Below are 20889 nucleotides of genomic sequence, written 5' to 3'. Positions count from 1 at the left end.
CTAGCCATGAATGAAGGCTCCAGTTCCTCTACATCTTTGTTTCTTTCTCAACACTTACTATTATTTTTTTCTTTTTTACTTATGGGCACCCTTAGTGGGCTTAAAGTGGTGGTATCTTACTGTGTTTTGATCTGTATTTTCCTAATGTCTAATGATGCTGAGCATTTTTTCATATGGTTGTTGGCCACTCGTGTCTCTTCTTTGGGGAAATGTCTATTCAAGTCATTTGCCTATTATTTAATTGGTTTTTTTGTATTTTTGTTGTTGAGTTTCTCATTCTTCTTTAAAATCTGCTATTAATATTTTTTATATTACAAAAGAAATATGTGCTTGGTAAAAAATGTGAAGCAATCAAGGGCATAAATAAAATCTTCATCCTCCCTGGTTTTTTCATTATGGCACGATTTCTTGCCTTTCTTCCTACTTCTCTGAGCAGACTTCATCCGACTTTTCTTTGTATACTCTTTGTCCTCTTCCTGATCTTCACTTGTTTTTCCTTTCAGCTTTCATTTTAAGAACATGGGGTACATGTGCAGGTTTGTTACATGAGTAAATTGCATGTTGCAGTGGTTTGGTATACAAATTATTTCATCACGCAGATAGTGAGCATAGTACCTGATAGGTAGTTTTTTGATCCTCCCCGTCTTCTTGCCCTCTACCCCACAAGAAGGCCCCAGTGTCTCTTGTTCCCTTATTTGTGTTCATGTGTACTCAATGTTTAGCTCTCACTTATGTGTGAGAAAATATGGCATTTGGTTTTCTGGTCCTGCGTTAATTCTCATAGGATAATGGCCTCCAGCTTCATCCAGGTTGCTGCAAAGGACATGATTTTTTTAAATGACTGCGTAGTATTCCATGGTGTCTATGTATCATGTTTTAAAAATCCCATTTAAAAAAATCCACTGCTGATGGGCATCTAGGTTCATTCCATGTCTTTGCAATTGCGAATACTACTGCAATGACCATATGTGTGTATGTGTTCTTATGGCTGAGCAATTTATATTCTTATAGGTATATATCCAGTAATAGGATTGCTGGGTGGAATAGTAGTTCTAGTTTAAGTTCTTTGAGAAATCTCCAAACTGCTTTCCACAGTGGCTGAACTTACGTTCCCACCAGCAGTGTTTAAGTGTTCTCTTTTCTCCACAACATGGCCAACATCTGTTGTTTTTTGACGTTTTAACAATAGCTATCCTGTCTGGTGTTAGATGGTATCTCATTGTGGTTTTGATTTGCATTTTTCTAAGGATTAGTGATGTTGAGCATTTTTTCATATGCTTGTTGGCCATGTGTATGTCTTCTTTTGAGAAGTGTCTGTTTATGTCCATTGCCCATTTTTAAATGGGGTTTTCTGTTTTTTGCTTGTTGATTTGTTTAAATTCCTTACATATTCTAGATATTAGACCTTTGTCTAACACACAGTTTGCAAATATTTTCTCCCCTTCTGCAGATTGTCTGTTTACTCTGTTGACAGTGTCTTTTGCTGTGTAATAGCTCTTTAGTTTAATTAGGTTCCATTTGTTAGTTGTTGTTTTTGTTTCAATTGCTTTTGGAGTCTTTGTTGAAAAACCTGTGTCAGGGCCTATGTCCAGAATGGTATTCCCTAGGTTTTCTTCTAGGGTTTTTTTTTTTTTTTTGAGATGGAGTCTCACTCTGTCACCCAGGCTGGAGTGCTGTGGCGCGATCTTGGCTCACTGCGACCTCCACCTCCCAGGTTCAAGCGATTCTCCTGCCTCAGCCTTCTGAGTAGCTGAGATTACAGGCGCCTGCCACCACGCCTGGCTAATTTCTGTATTTTTAGTAGAGACGAGGTTTCACCACGTTGGCCAGGATGGTCTTGATCTCTTCACCTCATGATCTGCCCGCCTTGGCCTCCCAAAGTGCTGGAATTACAGGCATGAGCCGCTGCGCCCAGCCTAACCACATTTTCTTTATCCAGTCTATCATTGATGGGCATTTAGGCTGATTCCATGTCTTTGCTATTGTGAATAGTGCTGCAATAAACACATGTATGCAGGTATCTTTATAATAGAATGATTTATATTCTTTTGGGTATATATGCAGTAATGGGATTGCTGGGTCAAATGGTATTTGAGTTTATTTTTGTATATGGTGAAATAAAGGGGTCAAGTTTCAATCTTCTGCATATGGCAAGCCAGTTATCTCAGCACCATTTATGAATGGGGAGTCCTTTCTCCATTGCTTGTTATTGTTGACTTTTTTAGAGATCAGATGGCTGTAGATGTGTGGCTTTATTTCTGGGTTCTCTGCTCTGTTCCATTGGTCTATGTGTTTGTATTTGTATCAGTACCATGATGTTTTAGTTACTGTAGCCTTGTTGTATTGTTTGAAGTTAGGTAGTATGATGCCTCTGGCTTTGTTCTTTGTGCTTAGGATTGTTTTGGCTAGTCAGACTCTTTTTTGGTTCCATATGAATTTCAGTATAGCTTTTTCTAATTCTGTGAAAAATGTTCTTGGTAGTTTGATAGGAATAGCATTGAGTCTGTAAATTGGTTTGGGCAGTATGGCAATTTTAGCAATATTGATTCTTCCTATCCACAAACATGGAACATTTTCCCATTTGTTTGTGTTGTCTCTGATTTCCTTCAGAAGTGTTTTGTGATTCTCTTTGTAGAGATCTTTCACCTTCCTCATGGGCTGTAATCCTAGGTGTCTTATTCTTTTTACGGCTGTTATGAGTGAGACTGCATTCTTGATTTGGCTCTCAGCTTGGACCCTTTTGGTGTATAGATATGCTACTGATTCCTGTATGTTGATTTTGTATCCTGAAGCTTTGCTGAAGTTGTTTATCATATCTGGGAGCCTTTGGCCAGAGACTATGGGGTTTTCTAGGTATAGAATCCTATAATCTGCAAAGAGAGATAGTTTGGCTTCCTCTCTTCCTGTTTAGATACCTTTTATTTCTCTCTCTTGCCTGATTGACTGTCTTCCTGACCTTTAAATGATGGAGTTCTCTAAGATTCTATGTTCAATCCTCTTCATGTCTTACTGTAAACATTCCCTCTGGCATCCACATTCAAAGATTCAATAATATATCTACCTCCAACTTATTTTTGAGTCTAGAAAGAAGAGTCTCGCCTATCAGACAACTCCACTTGGATATCTCAAAAGGATCTCAAGCTGAAAATGTCCCCAAATTACTACCTACCTCTCAAAACTCACTGTTTTTTCCATTTTTCTTATTACAATGAGTGATACTACATTCCATCTACTCCATTGCCCAAGCAAAATCCTGAGGGTTATTTAAAGATTTTTTTCTCTTTTCTTTCTACTCATATCTAATCAATCAGTAGCTACTGTCAATTCTATTTCCTAAATATACCTTACATCTTTCTCCTCTATTCTAGTCCTGCTATCTCTGTACATTAGAATGGTTCAGATTTTTCAGAATCCCTTGGCTGGAATATTGCAGTAGCTTAATGACTATTTTTTCTGCTTCTAAGATGTTCTCTCCCAGTTTATTTTGTACATTTTCTAATCAAAGATGATCATGTTACATGAAATTTATCAATGACTCTCTATGGCCTATGGAATAAAAACTACATTCTTAAGCACGGCATAAAATGAATTTCTGTGATTGGTCTACAGTTTCCTGATGATACCTCATCTTCTATCACTACTCTCATATTTTATTTTCCAACAATAATGAACTACTAGTGTTTCCTTATGTAGGCAAATTGTACCATACCTCCATGTCTTGGCATGTGATTTTCTCTCTGCTTGGCACAGCACTCCTCTTTACTTCTCTTTGTTCTTATTCATTCTTCAAGTTCCATCTCAAAAGCTACCTTCTCTATGAAGTCTTCCCACACTTCATCATAGAACCTTAATTCCGCTTTTATATCCCCCTCATATATTGCACATGCCTATAATACAGAGATTAGCTAATTGTTATTAACTTATTTAAATGAATGAATAAATAATCTTCTCAGAGCCATCCCTGACATCAGGGCATTTTGATAACTACAAATGTGCTATTTTCATGAAACTGTGAGATCCTTCTGGACAGGAACTATGTTGGCCTAGTGCCAGATATACAGCATGTTGACAAATAAACAAGCACTCAATATATGTGTATTAAATGTTGACTGTACTCCCATACTGATCCTCCCATTAGTGTAAATGGCACTATGGTTATGCAGAATCGCAAAAAAAAAAAAAAAAAAAAAAAAAAAAAAAACCGTGAAGAACGTTAGCTGATTGTTATATGCAAATTCTTCACTACCAGAAAATAGCATGTTTGTCTATCATCATGAGAATAACACCTAAAACTACATAGAAAAACAATACAAGTCATTAGTCTCCCATCTTTTGTAAGCAAGTGCTAAGTATTAAATTACCTTTCCAGGAACAGATTTTTTCTTTATCATAAGTGATCATGTATATATTTTGAAAACATTGGTCAAAACTTTTATACTATTTATCTTACAAGAATTTTAGGCATTAATCTTCTCAGAGCTATCGCCTACGCCAGGGCATTTTGGTAACTACAAATAGCTGTTTTAAAACTTCAAATCAAAACATTTTTATAGTAGCATGTTCCCTAAGGAAATATGCAATGAATTTTCTTTACTTATTTGAGGGCTACATTTGGCTTAGGCTGACCCCAAAGCATAATGCCTTTACATTATAAACATGAGTTGCTGCATCTTACTTGACTTTAATGTCATTGTCTCTTGTTTGTGAGCTGTTTTTCTTGATAACGCTAATGGTTAATGGATAAAGTTATTTAGGAAAGAGATTTCATGCTACTCTGAGAAAATGTTAGAGTTGAAAAATCAGCTAGAAGTAAAGACAATAATACCCTAAGTCTAAAAATCTGGTCATTCTATCACACTGTTAGTGTCTGCACTTATTGGTTCTTCAAGACTCTGAAAAGGGAGGGAGAAAACTAAGCTGCCTTCTTAGCTCTCACAGGTGGTGTGAGGATTAGGGAGATAAGAGTTAGACTGTAGAGCTCACCAGTAAACAGACTGGAGTTTCTCTCCTTTAATAGCTAATGCAGGATGTTTTGGTGAAACCAGCAAATTTGTTACCAGACAGCTGAAACTTTGTCCTCTGATGCATCTTGGAGGCCACAGAGAAGTAGCAGTAATTCTCCCTAAAGCAGACCTAAATCGTGGTCATGAGTTTTACACTTGTTTCCATGATATTGGTGAAGGAAAAATAACTTTTTTTTCTCATATTAAATGAATCCCCCTATTGGGATCCATTTGAAGAGAAAGAGTGAAAAACATGAGAAAGAAGAGAGAGAAGAAAAAAGAGTAAAGGGTATTTGATGGAGGCAAAGAAGAATGAGAGGAGGTAGAGGAAGAAGAAATGGAAAGAGGAAAAGGGCAGAGAAAGAAAGAAAAAAAAGAGTGTGTGTTTGTGTGTGTGTATGTGTGTGTGTGCACGTGCATGTGCAGGGTGGGTCTCAAAGGAAAGAGGAAGAGGAAAAAGAGAAAGATAATAGGAAATATCGACTAGATTCTCTAGCAGCTCTCACTTGCTTAAAATTAGTGGAAACAAATGACAGTCCTCTCCCTAGACTTCTCTCAAGTTATTTTCCCTTGAACACGAGATAAAATGTCAACATTCTACTGGGAAATTTAGTACTTAAGACTGTAGATACTGTTACTTGGGTTCCACTTATTCACAAGGATTTCACTATTTTAAAATAAAAATAATTTTATTTAAAAATGCTGATTCTGTTAGACCATAACACCTTTCCTCTGAGCAGAACAAATACCAAAGCAAAGCTCATATTTATTGTCAGAGTATGATGCCATTTCCAGAAGAGATGGAAGAAGTCCATGCTGTGTTCTTTTCTCCTACTAATATGAGCGAGTGATCTTACCCACCTGACTAGGTAGGCTTCACAGACTGAGGCTGACCAAGACTGTAGATTCAACATTCAGTAGATGTCTTGCCAGCATCTATTTCCTGCTTCCCTCTTCCCAGCAGTCCCTAGTTTTCTTCTGGGGATCAACATAATTTTGTGGAAGCTGACCTTACTGCCTCCCATTTACGGGTAGAATAGATGACGTAGGCCAAGCCAATTATCACATCTCATCCTCTTGACTACAGCGATAGAATCAAGGGTAGATGTGTGAAGGGAGCAGACCAGTAATTATAAGGGTTTTTCTGGGAATGCTGAAACAAAGTAACTCTCTCTGCCACACACACAAAAAGAAAGTATATGAATCCAGGAGCTGTGAGCAGCCATCTTGGGAGTAGGAGTGGAGCCAGCTTTAGGATGAAGCTGACGCAAAGAGATGGAAGAACAAGGTTTTTGGGATATCCTTGAGACATTGGATGAAGCCTCGTATAAAGAACCTTTATCTCTGGGTTTTTCAGTTATGTGAGCAAATAAATTTTCTTTATCGTACTGTTTACTTTCAATCTGGGTGTAACTTAAATGTTTTCCTTCCAGTAAATGGCTTGTGCTGCCAGAAAGAGCCATTAAGTTGCTTTGTGGGCCGGGCATGGTGGCTCAAGTCTGTAATCCCAGCACTTTGGGAGGCTGAGACGGGCGGATCACGAGGTCAGGAGATCGAGACCATCTTGGCTAGCACGGTGAAACCCCGTCTCTACTAAAAAATACAAAAAACTAGCCGGGTGAGGTGGTGGGCGCCTGTAGTCCCAGCTACTTGGGAGGCTGAGGCAGGAGAATGGCGTAAACCCGGAGGTGGAGCTTGCAGTGAGCTGAGATCCAGCCACTGCACTCCAGCCTGGGCGGCAGAGCCAGACTCCGTTTCAAAAAAAAAAAAAAAAAGATGCTTTGTGTTGGCCGAGTGCAGTGGCTCACGCCTGTAATCCCAGCACTTTGAGAGGCTGAAACGGGTGGATCACTTGAGGTCAGGAGTTCAAGACCAACCTGACCAACATAGTGAAACCTTGTCTATACTAAAAATACAAAAATTAGCTGGGCATGGTGGTGGGCACTTGTACTCCCAGCTTCTTGGGAGGCTGAGGCATGAGAATAGCTTGAACCTGGAAGGTAGAGGTTGCAGTGGGCCGAGATCATGCCAGTGCACTCCATCCTGGGCTACAAAGTGAGACTCTATATTAAAAAAAAATGCTTTGTGTTGTAATGATGACCTTTTTCTCCTGAAATGGGGTCTCACTATGTTGTCCGACCTGGTCTTGAACTGCTGGACTCAAACTATCTTCCTGCATCAACGTCAACCTCCAGAGGAACCAAGACAACCAAGACTACAGGCACACACCACCATACCCATCTAATATTTTAAATTTTTTGTAGAGACAGGGTCTTGCTGTGTTGCCCAGGCTGGTCTCAAACTTCTGGACTTATGTGATCTTCCTGCCTCACCCTTGTGAGTAGCTGGGACCACAGGTGTGAGTCACCGCACCCAGCTGACCATAGTTTTTGACAAGATCATGGGACAAGCAGCAGCAGGATCTTATGTTGGGAAGGTACTTTTAAACGTAGCAGAAAATAATATCTCCAGATGTTGATCTAGGGTTTTCAGTCCAGGGTTCTTCCAAGAATCTCTCTTGTCATAGGATGTTAGACCCTTTTCATAATTAAAATTCTGACTATTTTAACTTGCTCCTGATTTATTCATCATCTATACTATGTGAAAGAAATTACTGTATAAAAATTCACTGACTAAAGAAATAACCTAATGTGAATATGAGAAAGGTTTATTCCAGCCAGAGTAAGTTTTTCACGGTCAAAAGTCAAAGAAGAGTGTAAAATTTCTTTCTAGTTTACAAATACTCCCAGAGCTTTAGTTTGTGCCAGGAGCCTTGCTGGATCCTGTAGGTACAACAGAGGCAGGTAAGACATAGTCCAAACTTCAAGAAGTTTGTAGTCCAGATGCTAAAGATTAGACAAGAGCTTAAATTAGATTAGCAAGAGTAGCTAATATTAGCTGCCATTATGATAGCATAAAACAAATATCATAATAAAAGTATAGTATGGTATAGAGTTTGAAAAAATGGGGAAGACCACATGATTACGAGAGAGTGGGAAAGACAAAGACAGGATTCATGGAGCTGCTGGCATCTGAACTGGATCATGGAGAACAGCTGATTCAATGAATCCCTCATCTCACAGCACCCTGTTCTTTTCTTTCTTAGCAGTTGTTCACAATTAGTTCTTACATATTTATTGGCATCTTTATTTATTTGATGGTCTCGGCTTTAGATTCCATGAGGTGTATCCTGTGGTCCACTCTGATTTGTTCCCCATTATATTCCTAGTACAAAGCTCAGTGTCTGATACATAGTGTGTGACCAATAAAAATCTGTTGAATGAACAAATGAATAGTTAGATGAGTGACGGATTGCAATAGATCCCATTACTAAATGTCTGTTAGGTGACAGCACTGCAGTAAGCACATAGATCATCAGTTAATATATTCAACAACGATACCAGGCACATTTGTTATCAATTTTATAGAGGAAGAAATGGAGCTCTAGAAAAGATAAATAACTTGTCCAATGTCATATAACGAATACATGGCTGAAGCCGTACCAGGTAGGTCTAACTCCAAAGTTTGTGTAGTGAGTCACTGCACAATATTGCCTCCTATTAATTTGGTACTTACCATGTACTCATCATTTGATTGACATACATTATCTTTATTTCATTCACAATCCTGTAAATGAGGTATTATTAACTCATTTAATAGATAAGAAAATGGATTCAGAGATGTTTATTCATTCACTCAATAAATATTTAGATAATCTATCAAATGCTAGGCACTATGCTACCCTCAGTGATAAAATGCTGAGACAAAATAGACATCATCCCTGCCCATGTGAAGTTTGTGATCTAATGGGGGAGCAGATGGTAATCAAATGTGCATCAACAATCTGTGAGAAATGCTGTGAGGGAAAGTTAGAGGGTATCATGCGGGCTGTAATAATGAGGGGAACCAGCAGTGACCAAGCATGGCTTTCAACCAGGCCTATTTGACTCCATTTTAATTACAAAAAGATGTTAGAGGTTGGGGCTTGCTCTGTCACTCAGGCTGGAATGCAGCCTCAAACTCCTGGGCTCAAATGGTCCTCCCACCTCAGCCTCCTGAGAAGTTGGGACTACAGGTGAACGCCACCACGCCCAGCTCAAAGTCCACATTAAAACAAACAGAAAAACCAAACAAAAACTCCCACATATTTTAAAAATCCGGGATGGATAAGGTTTGCACAGGCAAAGAGGAAGGTCAAACATGGCCTCCAAATTGCGACTGTCTGATATGACTGGAGAGGTAGGGAGATGTGTGGAGAAGAGTACCGTGAGTAGCGAAGGCTGGAAAAAACTGGAACAGTGAATGTCATGTTATGGATTGTCCCTGATTTAGGAGACAAAGGGGAGTCATCCAAAAGGTTTTGAATGATTCCCAATCAGAGGTGTATTTTAGGAAGAGTAGTCTAAAAAGCAGAAACTGCTAATATTCATGGATAAAGAGAGAGACATATTAACTAGTTGAGTGTTGCACTTGCAGCACAAAGTTTGAATCTATTTTATGGCTACTATGTCAATGTATTAGTTAGGATAAAGGTTTAGCTGAAAACGTAAGAGCTTAAGACGGAAGCTTATTTCTCTCTCATGAAAGTTTGAGCTGGAATGGCAGCTGTGTTCCAGGGCACCATTAAAGGCTGTTTTTATTTTGATGTGAAAGGCAGAAGAGGAAAAGATGACTTGTCCTTTCAGGGTACAGCCATTTGGTTGCACACACACTTTCACTCACTTCACCTTGGCCAGAACTTAGTCTTATGACTACAGTCAGCAGTTAAGGAGGCTTGGAAGTGTCGTCTATGTTTTTGTTGGCTGTGTGCCCTAGGTCAAAAGTCTATGACTATAAAAAAAAAAGGGGGGGTATGATTATTAGGGGATGGCTGGCAGTCTCTGCCACACTTGGTGCACTCCTCCTCTGAGAATGACCAAATTTGGTGGTTCATTTACTCTTATTAGAAAAAAATTCCAAATTTTAAAATAATGTTGATGGTTACTATTGGTCAAATTGTTGTAAAAAATGCTTTTTAGCCAGGTGCAGTGGCTCATACCTGTAGTCCCAGCTACCCTGGAGGTTGAAGCAAGAGGATCATTTGAGCCCAGGAGATTGAGTCTGGCCTGGGTAACATAGTGAGACCTCATTACTAAAAAAAAAAAAAAAAAAAAAAAAAAAAAAAAAGCTTTTTACATACTATAGAAAGCTAAACAAAATTTGGCAGCTTTAGTTCCATTAATTAACAACAAAAAAAGCCAAATTCATTCTAATTTCATTTTTAATTATCAGGAAAAAATATATTTAAGAATAAATTACCTGCAAAATAAATAATTGAGTTATACGTGAACCAGTTTTATGCCCCAAGACTGCAGAAGATGCTTTTTGACACTTTGATATGAACATTGATATTATTAATATTAATATTTTATATTAATATTGCATATATTTTCATTTCCCCTTAATTTCCCATGAAAAAGTGGCAACCCATTCCCAACTTGAAGATTTATCATTGTTTTTACCAAACTTAAAGAACCAGCAATTGAGAGAAAAGTGCCTCTAATTATACATGGGCTATTCCCGTTTTGGTAGGTCCTACAGTGAGAGTTGCCTTCTCTGTGAACTAAAGACAGAAAGGAGACTCACGGGAGGGTGAGGAATGGACTGACGCTCTTCCTGCACTGTAGGTGACAGTAACCCACAGTGCCCACTCCACAGATTAAAGCATTTTTGTTGTCTGGGGCAGTCCTTAATTTTAGTTAATTTTCCTGTACCTATTTATTTGATAGCTCATTAATTGCCTCAGAGCAGAGAAAATGTTTCCTTTAAGAAGGTTAAACAAAGAGTTTATTGACATAAGTGAATTGGTTGAAGAAAACATTATTAAGTAAAAGGCACTTATTTAAACACCAAATTAATCATTTAAAGGCAAATTAGAGGTCATATCTCCTCCTAAATAAATAATGTTAACCAGTAATGAGATATCCAGTTTAGATTATAAGCATACTTACAGGTTTGGGCTGCTGGCTGCAGTGTGCCTTAGCTTTCCAAGTTTATTCAGGGTCTATAATTCCACTAATGTTTGGAAATGGCAACATTTTAAACTACAGTATATTTTATCTACAATATGTCATTTTTCATTGTATGATTTTTTTAAAAAAAATTAAAGCTTTCCTTTCATCCCAGCAGAAGAGAAGGCTGGTGCTCTCAGAGAAGATTCCCTAGCAGTGGAGACGGATTCGCCTCTGGCGCTGTTTCAAGTCACTGAACTTATCAAACAAGCTGGTGCACAAGTGCCCTTGGCATTGCCCTCATAGCTCTGGCTGGGCCACAGGTAACTTCCCAATGTTGTAGCTGGGGCAGTGTGCAAACCTATTTCAGGAAGCTTCTATGTAAGTTTTGGAGGCTGAAGAGAAACACACAATGATTTCGTTGTGGAAGTATTGGTGTCCGCAAAGTTGTCTGGTATCTTAGCTTTGGATTTTTCCCTTCCACTTGGAGGGTGTCATAGCTGCCTACCCACATCCAGCCACACATTTTTTTCCACGCAGGCACATAGGCAATGCCCAAACCCCTGCTCCACCACTGGGCTCGCGTTAGCCGGCCTCCCAACCACAGTGACTGTTGAGTGTTGACAGGTACCAGATTCACGCTCCAGGCCCTTCCATAGCACAACGACGCTGATGCCAGCAGCTTTGTTCCACACCACATTGCAGTTTTGTTTTTAGCCAGACAGAAGTCAGGAAGTTTAAGGTTAGTTAATCAAATCTGACGTTAGCCCACCCCGATGATCTGATCATCTGATGGTCCAGCAGATTCTCCTTTTTCTCAAAATATTTTATTGTGCACTTGTGGAGAAGATGGAAAAAAAGAATCCCAATGGAGGATAATTTGAATTGATGTTTTTTTTTTTTTTTTTTTCAGTGTCAGTTCTCATCTGAGTTTTTAAACCCCGTTGAAATCAATTATTCTTGCTACTATAATAATCGTCTTGATTTTCATGTTTTATCAATGAATACTGTTCATCTCAAGTCACTGCTGCCCTTATTTAGGCAACTTACAATTTTTGAATACATGGGTCTAAATTCAGGCTTTTCAGCCTTGAGAGAACTAGAGATGTCACCCAACAAGCTAAGCCTCAAAGTTCCTGCCACATACTAACCAAAATGATGATGTCCTTCCAATTGCACTACCTTTCTTTTTCTCAACAGAGACGAGTGACTCTGCTTATGACAAATTGTACGTCAGAAAACACAGATCTCTATGATGTGGGCGGGCAACATAATTTAAGATTCTGCAGGCTTATGGTCAGCCCATTATTTTAAGGATAAGAAATGCGAAAGGAAAAGTTGGTTCAAGGCATCCTGATACTGCTCATTAACTGGGAGACAAAAAGGAATAAAATAGGACTTTTCTGATTATTGTAGGTCCCCTCCCGGATTTCCCCACTCCACACCCCTCCCCCGGTTAGACATTTACACTGAAAAAGAAAGAAAGGCACTTTGTGTTTAAGGTTAATCAAGTTTCAGTACAATTTTTTTTTTCTTTTTTTTTTTTTTACAAACTAGAATCACACTAATCTTTTTTTCTTGCTCTAATGTGTGGCTGTTGAAATCCTCAGCTGTGATAAATTAAGCTACTTATTAATCTAATTATCGTACATTCATCCTAGAAACTTTCATGTGACTTGAAAAGGCTATTCAACCTTTTCCCTCCCCTCCTAGAAAGGGCTCAACCTTGCACCAATTAAGATCATTCTGAAGTAAGGCTTTAAAAAAGCTTTCTCTAATCACCCAATGGAACATGGACCAGTGGAAACCAAACTCAGAGCTCTGGGAAAAAGTTTAGCATTCCTTTCTGTCTGCCAACTTTTATGGTTTCATTGCACAAGGGAGGAAGACTTCATTTTCCTATTTAGTTGTTCCTTCGCTGACCTCCAAATAAAGTCCATGTAATTACAGACCAAATAAAGTTGCAGCATGTGTTTTAAAAATCAATTGCCATCCTTGGACTATAGAAATGTAACAATGCACAGATTTGCCAGAAAATACCCAGCGCCAACCATACGAGCTAAACCCTGTACTGTATCTGTACAATGGAGTAGTTTTGACCTCTAACGCTCATATTTACTATGCAGATTTTTAAAAGCGTTTCTTTTATGATTTAACTATTGATATTAAAATGTCTCCATCCTAATATAAGTTCAATTTGGGATTAAAAATATGTTGCAAATGTATCATATCTTAAACATCCATTCATTGTCAAATGGCTTACTTCTTTTTTTTTTGAAATGATGGCATAAATGAAGCTATTTTACATTCAAATTAAACTGGCTATTAATTTGAATGCAAAGCAGCTCAATGTACAGGATGCAATTTCAATGACAGGTTTACTCCAAGACAGAAAGCAGGAGATAGTCAACGTGGGTAAGTCCAAGCAGTTTGTCCCCTACTTTTGGTGCCTGGCAAACTTGCTCACTGTGAATAGTTTTTGAAGTGAAGATTAAAAGAGTGGAATTATAAAGTATAATTACATTTTATTGAAACTCTAGAAATCAGAAAAAATTCAGCAGGAAACTTTTAGTGAAACATGATGTGTTGTCATTATCATTAAAAGATAAAAGTTCCATACTGTTTTTATCTGTTTATTTGGAAGAAATCCAGCCTTTACAGTTATGCAGGAAACAAAAAACGGGAATGCAGGAGTAATTATTAAAACTGTGTGATTTGTTATCTCAGCTACTGTCTTTCCAAATGGTAATGCGATATCAGCAGCTGCAGACGGTTGCTGATTTCCTCTATTAGTAAACAAGTGCTTTGGAGACCTGTGTGAGGCACTTTAAGCTCGCTACTCCCCGAAGTGCTGTCAGGCTTAACTACTAATCCATGGTATTTCAGAGCACTGGAAATTCATCTTTATAAAACCTGAACAAAAAAGGGAAAAAAGCCTGGAGGGCATGAGCTCCCTCTGGTGAGACAAATGACATGTTCATTTATTAATGAAACAATAACCCTGGAAAAAGGATCAAAGCACATTCCATCCTCACTTTACAATCCCCAATTTTCTCAGGCCAAACCATTTAATTGAGCCATGACAATGGAATACTTAATTGTTGCCTTAAAGTTTTGAAGAAGCGACTTCTTGAGCATCAATGTGAATTTCAGGATTATTATTCAAATATGGCGTAGCCAGATTAAAGATGGTGGAATTTGATTCATCCTCCACTGGGCGGGGGCGCCTCTAGCTGGCAGAAGAGGTGTTTTCTTGAACATGCTTGCAGTGCGCACCTCAGATGCCCCTTGCCTAATGGCTGCCTTCACAGGTTGCTTCCTCGTGATAGGTTTCTTCCTCATGATGAATTTAGGTTCTTTTTGCCATGTACCCTGGATCTGAGACATAAATGAGGAGGAGGAAGGAGTCAATCCCAGAACCCAGAAGTTTAAGGAGTTTGAGACGATGCAACATGGAGCCCCTTATTAAGTCTTGACAGGCCCATAGCATCCACAATGGTAACGGGAAACTTACCTACACTCTCTCTGGGTCATTCACCAATTGTATTTGAGAGTGAGTCCATCCACTGAAAACAAACACACATGCAAAATTTAAAAACATTTTTAATAAGTCTGTGTTTAATTTCAGTATATTAACTCGATTTCATATCAGCATTCTAGTTTGACATTTTTTGTTTGTACTTGTACAGTGACTTTTCTGGGGTTTACTTGACTATGTTGTTTTCCAAATTAATCAAGCTTTCAGGAGAGTCTTAAGACACTGAGGTGGGGGGATTCAGAAGATGCTTGTTGATTTACTGGGCAAAGAAAGGAGTAAAGATTTTATATGTAATCTCTAGGACTCATGTGTCTTATACATTCAAGCATTCTAGGCCAGCTTGACTCTAGAACCAATTTTCTATCATGTGGCATCATTTGGAGTTTATAAATGGACTTTCTTTTACTGTGCATGTGCTCATATTCATTCCTTAGGAGATTTATTAATCTCATGAAAACTAGTAGTCAGAAATGAAGGCTGTAAGCAATAAAAATGCTCATGTTTCTGAGTTCTAGAACATCACCTAACTTATTAAGCCTTACTGTGAAATGGAGAATGCACTTTGAGATGATTTTCATTACTTTTACCTGGGATCTTCCTTTCTGATCTGCTTTTGAATACCAACCTTATAAAAGTCTTTTTTTTTTTTTTTGCCCTAGCTTATTATACTTACAGGTAAATATTGGAGTTATGAGTATGTGTATATTACATTTTACTAAGTTCCTGGGAAAGAGGAAAGAAAGTCTTTATAAATTTTTTTTGTAATCAGACTAACATTTTGAAAAACTTCCATTTAGTTTGGCCTCTTTGTAGTAAAGTTTTCTGCAGTATAATTGTTTGGAGTGCATACAGGGGAGTGATGGTGATCAAAGTATTTAGTACATACAGCTTTACCTGAGCCCTTCAGGAGAACAGAGAACCCTCTATATGGACAATCATAGCACTGGCTAGCCTAAGAGCTAAAGGGAGTTTGAAATGGCAGGTATGCACCTGAAGCAGCAGAAACAGTTATTTTTTCAACTTTCCCCTTATCTTCCATCCCTAAATACAGAGCATTTATTTTAAAAAATACACATGTAGGAAAAGTTCATGGGCTTGGTATGTAAGCGTTCAAACTGCCACGACATTGATGGCCGAACTAGGTTTCACATAAGCCAGAGCTGAGACAAAATAACAGACATTCATTTCTGCTGACAGATGTATTTCCATTCTCCATATGCACATTCCACTCATATTTATGTCATTCATTCATTCAATCAGCTGTCCATTAGTCATTTCATGACTATTGATTGAGGCTCTACTGCATATGCATCATAACATAACAAAATATATAGCTGGAGTTATATGTATCTTAGTAAGATAACATGGAAACTGCAAATTTATGTAGGAGAGGGAAACAGAGCAGGGTAGGAGACAAATAATATAAAGATGGGAGCATATTTCTTCTTAGACATTATTTTAATAATGGGCAAAGACCGTTTGGTGTGTGTCTGTTGAATGTGTGATGGAAGTATTCATTCAACAGCATCTATCAAGCAACTGCCACATCTCATGTACTGTGTGGAATACTTATACCAAAAAAGAGCGCTGTCTCTGCCTCTCTGGATCTCCCATTCAATAGTCTGGCTGGGTGCACATGACATGCATACATAAAACAATTAATTCAAGGTGGATGACTAGGCTCCAGATTGAAGGGTATAGATAACAACTACAAAATGAATTGTAAATTTTGAATAATTATGGGTTTCTTGATGTGGTTAAAGAGGATTGTCTGAAAGTTGAGGCTTAGTCTTCTTACCTCCCATTTTGCTGAGAAGTATGCACACTCTGGGAAGGAAGGATGACAAGAGGCACACAAACAGGTGCATACATTCACCTTTTGGCCCTTCTCATCTCCCATCCTTATGAACTTTGTTCCTTGAAGAGAGAAACAAGCTCATTATTAAGAGTTAGTGTAATGTTTGATCATCTTTACTATCTGTCATAGCAGATACATAAACTGATATTCCTGCTATAATGGTGAATAACCCTATTCTTTAAAGTTGCAAGATAGAAGATTACTGACATCCTTAGTAGGAATTTAAATGAGATGAAATACATATGTATATAGGGTTACATGAAAACCTTTAATATGAACTAAGAGCTGAAAAAAGCTGTAGTGTTCCTTGTCTTCTCCACTGCCCAAGTAACAACAACAACAAAAAATACTAAACTATGGATATGTAACCAGGAGTAAAGATATAATTTTCTTCTATCATGACTACTTAGAATTAATTTGGGATTATTAGGATTTCTCAAAATATTAATGATAGAATCTAGAATATTTTCTCTTATATTTCCTGGTGTGTCCGGTGTGCTAATAATGGGTAATCCTACACCATTTTTGTATCAGAATCTAAGATGAGGCTGTTTGTCTCTTCTACCTTTTACTAATAAATTGGTTATCTGAATGTCGTGCTATGAATTCCAGTTCTATTTTCTTTCTATTTTCCCAAATTCTGTTGCTAGCTTAGAGGATCTCTGATAACATACTAACCAGTTTTACTTCAGGGCAATTATTTCTTTTCAGTACTCTGAGGTCTGTTAAAGTTCTCCCAAATGTAACACAGGGATAAGGAATACGTATTTTCTCTCTAGGTTCTCCTTGGCTCATTTTCATTTTATTGCATGCCAAAAGGAGCTTATAGTGAAGAATATTTAGAATGATTCTGAGTAATCATATCTAAATGATTCTGAGTAAACTGTTTCAAGTAAGGCCATGGCTCTTTATTTAAGTTATACACCAAAAAAAAAAAAAAGAAAAGAAAAATAAAGATTCTTCTTGAAAAAAAAATTATACAAAAGACGATGTTGGGCTTAGTGTCTACTACTTGTTTATTGAACTTAATAAAGAAAGGAATGATAGCTCAGTAATTGCTAAAATAATTAGTTGTCAATATATAATAAAGTCAAATGATAAAACCTAACCCAAATCATTTATTTTCTTACTCTCTGAGGTTGAGTATTACATTTAATATTACTAAAAATTATGTAATATGTAAAATAAAATGTCTTAAAACTTAAATGTTGCATTATTTCATACAACACACATTTAATAAGAAAAATTTTAATTAATAATTACTTTTTTACTTAAGATTTATCCTTTCCTAATATCTAAGTTATTATATATAATAATTTTTAAGGTTCCTATTATATTTTTAAAGCAAGCAGTAACTCATAAACAAATACTTATCTTCCCATTTACTCTTGCTCTCTCCATTCTGCTGGACACAAGATTTTATTATAAAAATAAGTTAATTTTGTTGAGTATATATACATGATGACATAATAGTATCAATATTAAGATAACACACCAAATACACACAAAATAATATATATCTCCTGCTGGAGTAATTTCTGATTGCATTACAGCATGTACTTCTGTAGGTACTGTGCTTATATCAGGAGTGAACAATAGGTGATGGTGTAACTGCTGGGCACAGATATCAACGTGTTCTCAGCTTTGGGGAAACAAAATGGCTCCCATGATCTATTTGTGTGGAACGCAGAGGACAGTTCATATCACTTTAATTAGCTGAAATATCAAATGTATTGATCATTTTGAAATGTGTTGCTGTATTTCTAAAATGCAGGTGGCTTACCTAACATGAGAAACACTGGATGTTACTGTATTCATTTATTTATTTGCACATTTATGTCTATCTTAGTGATGAAAAAGTCCTAGAAGATCTTCAAAAAGACAATATGTTTCAGCAGAGAGGCAAACATTACACATTTTTATCACCAAGAGCAGATCTAGCCACAGAACTGGGTCTTGAAGTTGCTTCCCACAGCCCTCTGCAGCTAGGGATGGCCTCCAGGAGGACCAGCCTGAGGAAGGTGAAGGGTGCCTCAGGAGCACCCCTGCCCAATTCAACAGCAAGGAAAAAAATGAGAGCCGATGAACAAAATGGAAAATAACTTTCCCAGACCAGAGAGAAAACACTTGGCATTCCTGAGGAGCAGCTGCTTGCTGGTAGAAGTTTATGATAATAAACTAAACTGGGTGAGCATTTCCTAAGAAGAAATATTTAATTATCCTGCTCACCATTATGAGGAACTTCTGCCACTCTTCAGGTTATTATACAGTAAATAACCATTTTTCTAAAGGACAGAGCTGTTTTAATTATATGACAATGAATGCATAATTATTATGTTTGTTAGGAATGAATCACAAGACAACAGACTTGATATTGCTGCTCTGGTTAGTGCATCTTAATTACTTTTTCATTTATTTTGCATATAAAAGCTATTTGCTAATTGTCTTTGCTGTAAATATGCAAAATATAATTAGTCATTCATAATTCTTTATGTGTTATCTAACTGTACATTTGTTTCTAAGGAACTTATATTAAAGTGTGAATATTTAATGGGCTTTTTTGTGTGAATTCTCTTTTTTTAGACAAAGTTTTAAGTAAATATTAGGCATGTAAGAGTTTTAACTCTATTCTTAGGGAAACTTGTGCTGTGAAAAAATGGAGACCAAAAAAATATGGAGTTATGAAATGAATGCCAGACTACATGGAATTTAAATATTTTTCCATGTGAAGACACTGATGGTGATGGGAAATATCCTTTACTAAGCCTTTAAATTAACCTTTTAGCTACTCACCCAAGCTACCCAGATAAATCTTTAAGCATTACCAATTTTAACTTAAGTTTTTACATATTTGTGTGGTTACTTACCAGAAGGAGAGAAGAAATCCATGGTTGTGCTGAAACATGCATTTTTAAGTGATCTAAATAACTTGCTTATATCTGCTTAAAACAGTGGACAAACACTCTTAAAACTCTAAAATCTTAATTATGAGGACTATATCAAATCTATGTAATTGGAAGTATTTTAGAAGGTTATTTTTAATAGTTCGTCAGTGACTATAATGAGGGTGTCATGAGATAAACCCACCATGAGGTTTCTTACAGTCATATTGCCATCTCAAAAGTGAACCATACTGTCCAGTTTCTCAGTCTTAGGATGAAATTTTCTTTTTCTTTTTCTATTTTTTTATTAGCTGGAAACAGCACTTGGACTAGTTTTTTCTATGATTATTACTTCTATATGAACTAACATTGCTGGGAACATCTTAATGCACTCAGATTCATTACGGTGGCTGACTGGTTAAATGGACCACGTGTTTTCAAAATGGTACAGATATCAGGAGCATTGACCAATGATTAAAATTTTTCTTTTCACTTGTCTCTATAAAATCCTGCCAGTCCATCCTGCTGATGCATGTCACATTCCACTTTCTTCACCTCAAACATTTGATTTACTAACTGGTTGTACTGTTAATCCCATGTCATGACACTTCTATTCACTTCTGCTTTTCAACTGAAAGCAGCTTCCTATGAAGATAAAGCTAGGTAAAATCTATTGTAAAGAGGAGAATAACTTGAATGCAGCTATCATATCAAAATGAAAACACACTTCTGCTCTCTTCACCCACTAGACATCCTGAATACTTTTCTTAATGATGGAGTCTAATAGGATAGCTGATGAAAATACAACTGATGATAATTTTTTTCTTCAGAAATAATCCTGCTCTGTAATTCTGTAATTGTTCTTATTTATGTTTGGCAAATCTTTTGAAAGGAACATATATAAAAACAGAATGATGGCAGGATGTGAATTAGAAAAGAACTAGTAAACATGCTTTAGAAAACTGTGATATGAATAAATTATTTTGATTCCTATTTATCACAAAAATATCCTGAAGCAGCTTTAAATAAAGCTTTTTAAAACAACACTTGCAGGAACCATAACTTATATGGTTTTCTTTGTTTTTATTTTGAGATTTTCCTTTCTGTTCTGTACATTTTTTCTTTTGCCTTCAGAATAGTCAAAAAAAGGGAAATACATATTTCAAATAACATTTGACTTGTGTGCAAAAGTTGTAGAGCTAACACTCTCTCTACTAAAATCCCAATCTTTAAAACTTGGTGTCCTATAATGAAACAATTTAGTTCGATAAGGTAGTGAAATGAAGAATTTTGTGTAAAAAGATAATTTCATTGTACAATCTGAAATAGTGAAATACACATCCTTGAATCCCTTTAATAGGAAATGTTTCATATGTTTTATGTGTGTATCCATAGCACTAAGAAGGTTTGCAAATTAAATTTCCATTTGTATTTTCAAACACCTTCATTTTCAACAAGAAGAAGCATAAGAAATGATTTTATTTGCAATTCTTGTAAGCTTCTTCATTCTTCAGTGATCCAAATATATAGGAATGACCAGAAAATTTACTGTGTTATTTGAAATGTAACTAAATGTTCTAAAGAACAACAGGTAACAGGCCTCAGGTAGAAAAAAAAA

General features: G+C 36.9%; 1 long non-coding RNA gene across 1 annotated transcript; it reads right to left on the bottom strand.

Moving 5' to 3' along the window:
- Positions 1–12542: 12542 nt before the first annotated feature.
- LOC103886268 lies at positions 12543–17521 on the bottom strand. The gene is made up of 3 exons (XR_002523367.2): positions 16330–17521; positions 14508–14559; positions 12543–14371 (listed from the first exon to the last, which is right to left on the bottom strand). It is a non-coding gene; the product is annotated as an uncharacterized LOC103886268 (long non-coding RNA).
- Positions 17522–20889: the final 3368 nt, after the last annotated feature.

Source organism: Papio anubis, chromosome 7, assembly GCF_008728515.1.
Source record: "Papio anubis isolate 15944 chromosome 7, Panubis1.0, whole genome shotgun sequence".
In the NCBI taxonomy this organism is placed as follows: domain Eukaryota; kingdom Metazoa; phylum Chordata; class Mammalia; order Primates; family Cercopithecidae; genus Papio; species Papio anubis.
This window is presented reverse-complemented; position numbering and strand designations above follow the sequence as displayed.